Raw genomic sequence first — 12556 nt, forward strand, 5'->3', positions numbered from 1 at the left:
CTTTATCCCGCGGTAGACATTATTATTATTATTATTATTATTATTATTATTATTATTATTATTATTATTATTATTATTATCGACAAACATTTCTGAATTCAACTGACATTTGAGATTAAGATATTCGCCACGATTAATTTACACTTGTAACTTTCCAACAAAATCCACGCTTTGGACAATATCTCATCGAACATTAACACCAAAATTTAAACGTCGCATTTTACCGTTCTTGACATGAAATTTACACACTGAAATTTTCACACGCTGACCCAAAATTACAACACCTTTCGCCTGATAATTACGAATATCAACCCGACAATCATCTTGAAAATTTTGTTGGGACAGAACAATTTAAACTAACTACAACATAATATAAATATAGACAGACCTGCACATGGTACCATTCCCAGCCTTCTGGTCACATCGTCACCAGCAGACCTCGGGCTTAGCCGCACATTTTCACAGATAACATTTTCATTTCCAAAATCTCACTCATACAAACACTACCCTTCTCACACACGATATTAAAATTACCACATAAATCAGGCACTTTCTCTGTAATTTGCACCACGACTTCCCTCGTTCTGCAGTCGGCTATGACTGTCTGACTCGTTCCCAGAGCTGTCTCTCTCCGTTACTCCAATAAACAGGTGTTCAACAGATAAAGGGAGCAGAACTACTCTGAATAGCTTCCCCAAACCCTCTTCACTTTCAAGCGTACATGAGACGATATAAATAAAACCTGCTGTGTATATTTCAACCAGCCTACACTTTCCTAGTTCGTCGGCTAACGTTCAGAACTTTTCCAATCACTTTCTCTTCTTACCCGAGTATGTGGACCTTAGCCACGGACCTGTATTTAATTATTTGTCGATCAATCTGGCGCGAATTTCCAATGACGACGGGCACAAGCTCCCGCGGCTTCAAGTTCCAGATCGACACTGAAAAATCTACGGTGGGGGGTTTCTTTTATAATCTCAGAAGGGACGCTATCCCCACTATGAGGCTTGATAGTGTAATCTGCTAATTTTGCGCCTAATAGACCAATTTTGATGAGACTTGTCCCAGACCTCCGGACAGGCTTGCACTTATTTTAGATGTTAATCTTATAATTTTACTACACTCACAACAGGGGAAATAAATTATTTTTGCCCGTGCGTTTCGCGCGTTTTCTTCATCCCCTGACCTTGGCACGTGTAGCTAGTTCACTGATCTGATACTGACATGTACTTAGGCTTAACTGCATTTAAGTTTTTCCCTGGGGGCTCTGTCTTCACGTAGGGTGTACGAATAATTTAACTTATTTATTTCTTTATTTGCTGTATTGCCAAAATCCCTCGTTATGTAGAATTCCATGAATTTAAAGAATTGTCGGGCACTCGAGTTCCACCGAGGTGTCCCGGTATTTCACGAGCTTGCCGTGAGATCCTTCCCACGCGACATCGGGGCTCTTAGGAGCGCAACATGGCTGCCCTCAAACATAAAAGTAGTTTCTTGATATCAAATAAATATTGAGGAAAAAAATGTTTCTCTCCGTAGAATTATGGGTTCAATAGGGATCTGTCAAGACTTCTGAAATACACTTACTAACTCTTCCCCATAAAGTACTTACTTCAGGTACCAAATTCCTGTAATCAAATCATCACCCATTACCACAGTATGAGATCCCACACCTCTCCTCCCACACCCTACACCACGCTACCTCGAACAACCTCTCTTTCATAATGATTGTTTGGTCACGGAAGTCCGTCTGTGCCAACATTGAAGGACGTGACTCCTCTTAAGATTGCCAAATGGACTTGCTTGGTTCATCATACTCACCTGTGTGTATGAGCAAGGTATGAATGCATGAGTGAATGGTCAAACCTAGATTATAAATAAATATTAGACGGAGAGGAGGACGGCCAACATTGAGATGGATCGACTCCATCAAATCCAAAATGAACATGTCACTGAAGGATCTGAAGGATTACCATTACGGTTAGTTTCAGAAATAAAGATGATTATTATTATTACTGAAATGAAATGGCGTATGGCTTTTAGTACCGGTAGTGTCCGAGGACATGTTCGGCTCGCCAGGTGCAGGTCTTTTGATTTGACGCCCGTAGCCGACCTGCATGTCGTGATGAGGATGAAATGATGATGAAGACGACACATACACCCAGCCCCCGCGCCAGTGAAATTAACAAATGATGGTTAAAATTCCCTATTCTGTCGGGAATCGAACCCGGGATCCCTGTGACCAAAGGCCAGCACGCTAACCATTTAGCCGGACATTATTATTATTATTATTATTATTATTATTATTATTATTATTATTATTATTATTATTATTATTATTATTATTATTATTATTATTATTATTATTATTATTATTTAGGTCAGTGATCGACAGATTTCAGGGATTCCATGACGAACCAAAACTTAACCGTGGGTGGACGGACGAAAGAAGACAGGCTGCCAGAGAGAGGATGCTGAAGTTCTGGGCTGTGAGGAAGGCTTCCAGAAACATGTAATTGTTATCTAACGTGGTCTCTAATGGCCGTAAACGAATATATATATATTATTATTACAGTATTATTATTTCTTAAATGTTTAATTATGTCCGCCTCTGTGGTGTAGTGGTTAGTGTGATTAGCTGCCACCCCCGGAGGCCCGGGTTCGATTCCCGGCTCTTCCACGAAATTTGAAAAATGGTACGAGGGCTGGAACAGGGTCCACTCAATCTCGGGAGGTCAACTGAGTAGAGGGGGGTTCGATTCCCTCCTCAGCCAACCTAGAAGTGGTTTTCCGTAGTTTCCCACTTCTCCTCCAGGCAAGTGCGGGGATGGTACCTAACTTAAGGCCACGGCCGCTTCCTTCCCTCCTCCTTGTCTATCCCTTCCAAACTTCCCATGCCCCCCACAGCATGGCAGGTGAGGCCGCCTGGGCGAGGTACTGGTCATCCTCCCCGGTTGTATTCACGACCCAGAGTCTGAAGCTCCAGGACACTGCCCTTGAGGCGGTAGAGGTGGGATCCCTCGCTGAGTCCGAGGGAGAAACCGACCCTGGAGGGTAAACAGATTAAGAAGAAGAAGAAGAAGAAATGTTTAATTATAATCAAATACCGTATGTAATGATAATGATGATGATAATAATAATAATCATCATCATAATCGTATGTCCTTGGTTATCGTGTGCAGGTGCTTTAATTTAAGACCATCTGGCTGCCTAATCGTCAATTTAGACGTTCCGTTTTACTCTGGCCCTACTAGATGACAGAGTTTTAATTAATGTTGTCAGGTGTCACCGGAGATATTTTACACGCCGACATCGTACGACATGGAGTGTCGACTGGACTTTTGTCCGCCCTTAAAAAATCCGACTTCCTCTGCCGGGTTTGAACTCGTGAACTTGGGATCCTGAGGCCGACACTCTACCACCGATACGACACATCTTAAGACACGCAAGACTTGAGTTAAAAGTGTAGAGATAGTCCACGGCATGAATATGCCAAACAGACTAGAGGACGTGTACGATGTAGGCTAGTAATTACGTAGCTTTCAGTGTGTTTATCTGGTAAAGGAGCATAAATTATAGAAACATACAGGCTACTTTTATAGCCATGTAATGAAACAACAGAATGCTGCACATTTCAGGAAAGTGACATCGACATATATTTTCCCACACTCACACAAATATTCTAAATTGGCAAGACAAGAAAACAATATGATGTTACTCACACTGTCGTTGATTAATAGAAACTCCTCATTGCGACTGATCTTCAGAGGTAATAAATTAATAGCATCAGAAATAATTTAGGCAGCACAGCTAGAGAAGGTCGCCGAATATTGTACACTGGTCGTCAAACTAATGCAATGTCTATCGCAGTCAAATCATGTTCAATTAAATTGTTACATACAATTTGACGATTTATTGATTCATCACAAACATTGTTACGATCTAAATTTGATTTCTGTAAATCAACTTTGTGGTTTAAAACACTACTTCTATACACTGCTGAAACTATGCTTCATCACACCATCGACACTGCCCACATTTTTCTTCTTGATTAAGCAGACCGCTTCTGTGGTGTAGTGATTAGTGTGATTAGCTGCCACCCCCGGAGGGCCACGTTCGATTCCCGGCTCTGCCACGAAATTTTAAAAATGGTACGAGGACTGAAACGAGGTCCACTCAGCCTCGGGAGGTCAACTGATTAGAGGGGGTTGGGGCTGATTCCCACCTCAGTGGTGGTTTTCCGTGGTCTCCCATTTATCCTCCAGGCAAATGCCGGGATGGTACATAACTTAAGGCCACGCCCGCTTCCTTCTCTCTTCCTCGTCTATCCCTTCCAATCCTCCTCCCCCCACAAGGCCCCTGTTCAGTATAGCAATTGAGGCCGCCTGGGTGAGATACTAGTACTCTTCCCAGTTGTATCCCCCGACATAAAGTCTCATGCTTCAGGACACTACCCTTGATGTGGGATCCGTCGCTGAGTCCGAGGGAAAACTAACCCTGGAGGGTAAACAGATTAAGAGGTAAAGAATATTTAAGTAGAAATCGTCTACGATAAGCAACTGTTTGTCATTTTGGCTGACCATTTCATAACACTCCAAGTCCCTAATTTGGCAATGGTTCATGCTCTTCTCACTGTATTTGTAATATATCCCTACAACTGCTGTGCTAGATCATTGAGTCGAAATACTAACAAATGATCAATCAATCAGTAAGCAATGTAATTCAGTTCAGATATGGCTCTCAAGACCGGCACCGATCGACAGGCCACAATTCTCGCTGCTTTGTGGCTGAATGCCGACGAAAGAATTGGGAGGGGGACGTGCAATGTCGTGTGCTATTTTACATAGTTAATGTGAGATTATTTTAAATAAAAATAGAAATATCTTTTAGTTCCTGAAATGGAGGTATTCAGGTACGAGCAGACGTGTGTACATTAGGGATCATTAGCCCAGTTAAATGAAATACCTTACTGCTTGTTAGGAATGAATTAAGCCACACATAACGAAATGACAATTTCATCTGTTAATCTGCAATCAACATTACACACCTCGACATTGAATGAAACATTGAACATTATTATTTATGCTTTTACTGAGGGAGTTGGCCGTGCGGTTAGGAACTCACAGCTGTGAGCTTGCATTCGGAAGACAATGGGTTGGTGCCACCACTGTCAGCAGCCCTGAAGATGGTTTTCCATGGTTTCCCCATTTTCACACCAGGAAAATGTTGGGGCTGTACCTTAATTATCGTGATCTCATGATCACCATTCAATGCTCCCAATTTGAGGGCCCGGGGGAAATGAGCTGATGTGATTGATACAATCGCCTTGAAAATACTGAAATAGATGCAATATTATAGAGGATAGCCTACTGTCTTATTGTATGAGTCGTGCGAGACGCCTTCTGCCTAGCTACTAAGGACAGTCTTCTTATAGCAAATGAAGGGTGCGACAACAACTGAAGCTTGTTATATTGGTACATGTGTAGCCCTTTTGTATAAATAATCTCTAATTACGTCCATAAATGTTCTCACACCAGGCGTTTTCTCGCTAGCTGAGGTCACGCCCTACGATATATGGATGTGAGGCAAGGAAATGATGGAATAACGCAGGGCACTTGTCAAGGACTAAATTAAAATCACCATTTCTATCTGTCGTGTATTGAAATTTATTTCGGGAACGACTTTGCTGACCTACCTGTTATGGATAAGAATACTACTACTAGAACAATCTATTACTACTACTAATAAATAATAATAATAATAATAATAATAATAATAATAATAATAATAATAATAATAATAATAATAATGCCTCATTTACTGTGTGCAGGCTTTTTAACTCGACGCCATTTAACCCAGGCTGTCTGCGAGTCAATTTCGAAATTATGTTCTACTCTACCAGATGGAAGAGTAAAACGGTTGAATTTTTAATTAATTTTGTCGGGATCTTTGATGTTCCAATATCGTTCCACACGGAGCGTCGAATGTACTTTTTTTCACCATTGAAAAATCTGTTTACTTCTACCGGGTTTAAACCCGTGATCTTAGGACACGGAGACCGACACTCTACCACTGATCCGCAGAGGGAGCCAGTTTATTATGAATATTTTCTGGGCTATTGAGATTGGCTCCTTGATTATGACCATGGTACTGGCCTTCGGTTCAGAGGGTCCCGAGGTCCGATCCTGGCCGGTTCGGGGATTTTAATTGCATATGGTTACTTCTTCTGGCTCGGGAACTGTATGTTTGTGATTGTGTTAATATAATTCTCTTCGTCTACATACAACACAACATTTTTTGCTACTTGTTTTACGTCGCCCCGACACAGATAGGTCTTATGGCGACGATGGGACAGGAAAGGTCTAGGAATGGGAAGGAAGCGGCCGTTGCCTTAATTAAGGTACAGCCTCAGAATTTGCCTGGTGTGAAAATGGGGAAACCACGGAAAATCATCTTTAGGGCTGACGAGGTGTGGGGTTCGAACCCACTATTTCCCGGATGCGAGCTCACAGCTGCGCGATCCTAACCGCACGGCCAACTCGCCTGGTACAATACAACACACCAAACTATCAGTCACCACAGAAACACGAAGTAATGAATACATCTCTGAACACAGACAAGATAGAAGGAAGAGGAGGAAGAGTTGTGCCGAGCGAGTTGGTTGCACGGTACGGGTCGCGTAGTTGTAAGTTTGCATTCATAAGGTGGTAGGTTCGAAACTCACCATCTTCAGCCCTGAATGTGGTTTTCCATGGTTTCTTATTTTCACACCAGACAAATTCTTGGAATGTACCTTAATTCAATCAATCACTACTGATCTGCATTTAGGCTGTCGTTCAGGTGGCAGATTCCCTATCTGTTGTTTTCCTAGCCTTTTCTTAAATGATTGCAAAGAAACTGGAAATTTATTGAACATCTCCCTTGGTAAGATATTCCAATCCCTAACTCCCCTTCCTATGAACGAATATTTGCCCAAATTTGTCCTCTTGAAATCCAACTTTATCTTCATATTGTGAGCTTTCCTACTTTTAAAGATACCATCCAAACTTATTCGTCTACTGATGTCCTCCCACGCCATCTCTCCACTGACAGCACGGAACATACCACTTAGTCGAGCAGCTCGTCTCCTTTCTACCAAGTCTTCCCAGCCCAAACTTTGCAACATTTTTGTAACGCTACTCTTTTGTCGGAAATCGCCCAGAACAAATCGAGCTGCTTTTCTTTGGATTTTTTCCAGTTCCTGAATCAAGTAATTCTGGTAAGGGTCCCATACACTGGAACCATACTCAAGTTGAGGTCTCAACAGAGACAAATATGCTCCCTCCTTTACATCCTTACTACAACCTCTAAATACTCTCATAACCATGTGCAGAGATCTGTACCCTTTATTTACAATCATATTTATGTGATTACCCCAATGAAGATCTTTCCTTATATTTATACCTAGGTATTTACAATGATCCCCAAAGGGAACTTTCACCGAGCTCGATAGCTGCAGTCGCTTAAGTGCGGCCAGTATCCAGTATTCGGGAGGCAGTAGGTTCGAACCCCACTGTCGGCAGCCCTGAAGATGGTTTTCCGTGGTTTCTCATTTTCACACCAGGCAAATGCTGGGGCTGTACCTTAATTTTTTTGCTAGCGGCTTTACGTCGCACCGACACATATAGGTCTTATGGCGACGATTGAAATAGGAAAGGCCTAGGAGTTGGAAGGAAGCGGCCGTGGCCTTAATTAAGGTACAGCCCCAGCATTTGCCTGGTGTGAAAATGGGAAACCACGGAAAACCATTTTCAGGGCTGCCGATAGTGGGATTCGAACCTACTATCTCCCGGATGCAAGCTCACAGCCGCGCGCCTCTACGCGCACAGCCAACTCGCCCGGTGTGTACCTTAATTAAGGCCACGGCCGCTTCCTTCCCACTCCCAGCCCTTCCCTGTCCCATCGTCGCCGTAAGACCTATCTGTGTCGGTGCGACGGTTTAAAAAAAAAACTTTCACCCCATCAACGCAGTAATTAAAACTGAGGGGACTTTTCCTATTTGTAAAACTCACAACCTGACTTTTATCCCCATTTATCATCATACCATTGCCTACTGTCCATCTCACGACATTATCGAGGTCATTTTGCAGTTGCTCACAATCTTGTAACTTAATTATTACTCTGTACAGAATAACATCATCTGCGAAAAGCCTTATCTCTGATTCCACTTCTTTACACATATCATTGATACATATAAGAAAACATAAATGTCCAATAATACTGCCTTGAGGAATTCCCCTCTTAACTTTTACAGGGACAGATAAAGCTTCACCTACTCTAATTCTCTGAGTTCTATTTTCTAGAAACAGAGCCACCCATTCAGTCACTCTTTTGTCAAGTCCAATTGCACTAATTTTTGCCAGTAGTTTCGCATGATCTACCCTATCAAATGCCTTAGATAAGTCAATCGCAATACAGTCCAACTGACCTCCTGAATCCAGGATATCTGCAATATCTTGCTGGAATCCTAAAAGTTGGGCTTCAGTGGAATAACCTTTCCTACACCCAAACTGCCTTCTGTCAAACCAATTATTAATTTTGCAAACATGTCTTATATAATCAGAAAGAATGCTTTCCCAAAGCTTACATACAATACATGTCAAACTGACTGGCCTGTAATTTTTAGCTTTATGCCTATCACCTTTCCTTTATATACAGGGGCTACTATAGCAACTCTCCATTCATTTGGTAAAGTTCCTTCATGCAAACAATAATCAAACAAGTACTTCAGATATGGTACTATATCTCAACCCATTGTCTTTAGTACATCCCCCGAAACCTTATCAATTCCAGCTGCTTTTCTAGTTTTCAACTTGTGTATCTTACTGTAAATGTCACTGCTGTCATAGGTAAATTTTAATACTTCTTTAGTATTAGTCACCTCCTCTATCTGGACATTTTCCTTGTAACCAACAATCTTTACATACTACTGACTGAATACTTCTGCCTTTTGAAGATCCTCGCATACACACTCCCCTTGTTCATTAATAATTCCTGGAATGTCCTTCTTGGAACCTGTTTCTGCCTTAAAGTACCTATACATACTCTTCCATTTTTCACTAAAATTAGTGTGGCCACCAATTATGCTTGCCATCATGTTATCCTTAGCTGACTTCTTTGCTAGATTCAATTTTCTAGTAAGTTTCTTCAATTTCTCCTTACTTCCACAGCCATTTCTAACTCTATTTCTTTCCAACCTGCACCTCCTTCTTAGTCTCTTTACTTCCCTGTTATAATATAGTGGATCTTTACCATTCCTTACCACCTTTAAAGGTACAAACCTATTTTCACATTCCTCAACAATTGCTTTAAACCCATCCCAGAGTCTGTTTACATTTTTATTTACCGTTTTCCACCGATCATAGTTGCTTATTAAAAACTCCCTCATGCCTGTTTTATCAGCCATATGTTACTGCGTAACAGTCCTAATTTTAATCTCTTCCTCTCTTTCACATTTATTTTTAATTACCACAAAAACAGCTTCGTGATCACTAATACCATCTATTACTTCGGTTTCTCTATAGAGCTCATCTGGTTTTACCAGCACCACATCCAGAATATTCTTCCCTCTAGTTGGTTCCATCACTTTCTGAATCAGGTGCCCTTCCCATATTAACTTATTTGCCATTTGTTAAAGCCGGACTTTAATTTGTTAAAGCCAAGGCTACCATTTCCACTGATCAGGTGTTCAGCATTGGCAGTGACAGGGGCCAGGGCAGTAGCTTGTGAAACAGCATCGACAACAGCAGGCTACTCCGGTGGCTTCACGTTCACTAAGCCGCCTTCTTCTTCTTCTTCTTCTTCTTCTTCTTCTTCTTCTTTTCTTCTTCTTCTTCTTCTTCTTCTTCTTCTGTTTACCTTCCAGGGTCGGTTTTTCCCTCGGACTCAGCGAGGGATCCCACCTCCACCGCCTCAACGGCAGTGTCCTGGAGCTTCAGACAATCAATCAATGAGAGCCAATCAATCACTACTGATCTGCCGATGGTCGCTCCGCTCCTAGTCTTAGCCATTCCTATCGCCGAAAACCTATCTAAAAGTGGCAATCTAAACTACTAGGAAAAAATGAATATGTCTAGGAATCAGACGGTGGCCACTGGCATTATTCGAACCGTCTGCCTGATAATTTCTTTGCTTTTCCACTCAAAAATAACCAACTCGCAAGATTCCAACTTCGCATTCCCAGACTGTGGTACTTTCTAGTCCGGTGATGGAACGTGTATTATTGTTCCTGGACACGAAGATGGATGGGAGTTCCTTGCTGCACAAGTAGCGTCTTCGATTCTCATCCAGAAGCCTCGTATTCCATCACCAACTCGTCCAAGGACTTTGATTGTACATTGAGGGCTGGAACAGGGCTCGCTCAGCATAGTGAAGTCTACTGCGGAGCTATCTGCTTTGAGAAATAGTGCACCAGGCAAAGAAGGCTAAGTACGTGACACTGCTATATGTGCTGGTGATCTAGCTGGGCAACAGTAATCTTGGCAGGTCAAGGCTACGAGGATTTGTCCATTCCTACCAACACAGTCAATTCCTCCAAATATTGTGTTAAATCCGCCACAAGATCTCAACAAATATAGTGTTAACTCAACTTCAGTATCCCAACAGTTATAGTGTTAACTCCGCCTCTAGAGCTCAACAGTTACAGCGTTAACGCCCTCTCAAGATCTCAACAGCTATAATGTTAACCCCGCCTCAGTATCTCAACAGTTATAGTGTTAATTCCATCTCAAGATCTCAACAGCTGTAATGTTAACCCCGCCTCAAGATCTCAACGGTTATAGTGTAAACACCGCCTCTAGAACTCAACAGTTACAGAGTTAACTCCACCTCAAGAACTCAACAGTTACAGTGTGAACTCCGCATCAAGATCCCAACAGTTATGGTGTTAACTTCGCCTCTAGAACTCAACAGTTACAGTGTTAACTCCCCTGATCTCAACAATTATAGTGTTAACTCCGCCTCAAGATCTCATCAGTCATAATGTTAACTCTGACACAGGATCTCAACAGTTACAGTGTTAACTCCACCGCAAGATCTCAACAGTTACAGTGTTAACTCCACCTCAAGAACTCAACAGTTACAGTGTGAACTCCGCATCAAGATCTCAACAGTTATGGTGTTAACTTCGCCTCTAGAACTCAACAGTTACAGTGTTAACTCCCCTCAAGATCTCAACAATTATAGTGTTAACTCCGCCTCAAGATCTCATCAGTCATAATGTTAACTCTGACACAGGATCTCAACAGTTACAGTGTTAACTCCACCGCAAGATCTCAACAGTTATAGCGTTAACTCCACCTCAAGATGTTAACAGTTATAGTGTTAACTCCACCGCAAGATCTCAACAGTTACAGTGTTAACTGCACCCCAAGATCTCAACAGTTATAGTGTTAACTCTACCCCAAAATCTCAACAGTTGTAGCGTTAACTCCACCTCAAGATGTTAACAGTTATAGTGTTAACTCCACCGCAAGATCTCAACAGTTACAGTGTTAACTGCACCTCAAGATCTCAACAGTTATAGTGTTAACTCTACCCCAAAATCTCAACAGTTGCAGTGTTAACTTAGGGTGATCAGATTACAAGCATGAAAATTATTAGGCCCTATTTAAGATTAGAATTTCTTAACACGAGCCACAGATCTCACGGAGAATATAATTTTTTAATAGAAAAGTGCTAAGAGTGGAAAGGAAGCGGCGTATGAAGCAAGAAAACCTCATTCAATCCTCTGGGTGGAATATAGAGTACATTCACGGTAACGCCTGCCTATTGTAAATGATGACTAAAAGGGCAGACTCTTTAACCTGGGAGCTTGAGTTGACAACCACAGGGATTCTTTATTTTCTTCCGCTTACTTTTTCTAGGCTCCTCACTTTCATTTTTCATATTCGGTCTCCCTTAGTCAACTCTTTGTTCTCCTCCGACCCCGCCGGTGTTAAGTTTGCAAGGCCTAAGGACTCCTCCGACTCCTTTCCCTTTCTTTTGTTGATACGGAAAGATTGGACCGCCTACCTGTTCTCTTTTGGTTAGTTTCAAGAAAATAATAATAATAATAATAATAATAATAATAATAATAATAATAATAATAATAATAATAATAATAATAATAATAATAATAATAATAATAATAATAGCCGGGCTGAGTGGCTCAGACGGTTGAGGAGCTGGCCTTCTGACCCCAACATGGCACGTTCGATCCCGGCTCAGTCCGGTGGTATTTGAAGGTGCTCAAATACGTCAGCCTCGTTTCGGTAGATTTACTGGCACGTAAAAAAACTCCTGCGGGACTAAATTCCGGCACCTCGGCGTCTCCGAAAACCGTAAAAGAGTAGTTAGTGGGACGTAAAGCAAGTAGCATTATTATTATTATTATTATTATTATTATTATTATTATTATTATTATTAGTATTAGTATTAGTATTAGTATTATTATTTTAATAATAATAATAATAATGAGAGTTTAGCGAACCACTAACTAATTTTACGGTTTCGTACAGGACGTTTTGTCCTGTAAACC

Source organism: Anabrus simplex, chromosome 1 (assembly GCF_040414725.1).
Source record: "Anabrus simplex isolate iqAnaSimp1 chromosome 1, ASM4041472v1, whole genome shotgun sequence".
Classification (NCBI taxonomy): domain Eukaryota; kingdom Metazoa; phylum Arthropoda; class Insecta; order Orthoptera; family Tettigoniidae; genus Anabrus; species Anabrus simplex.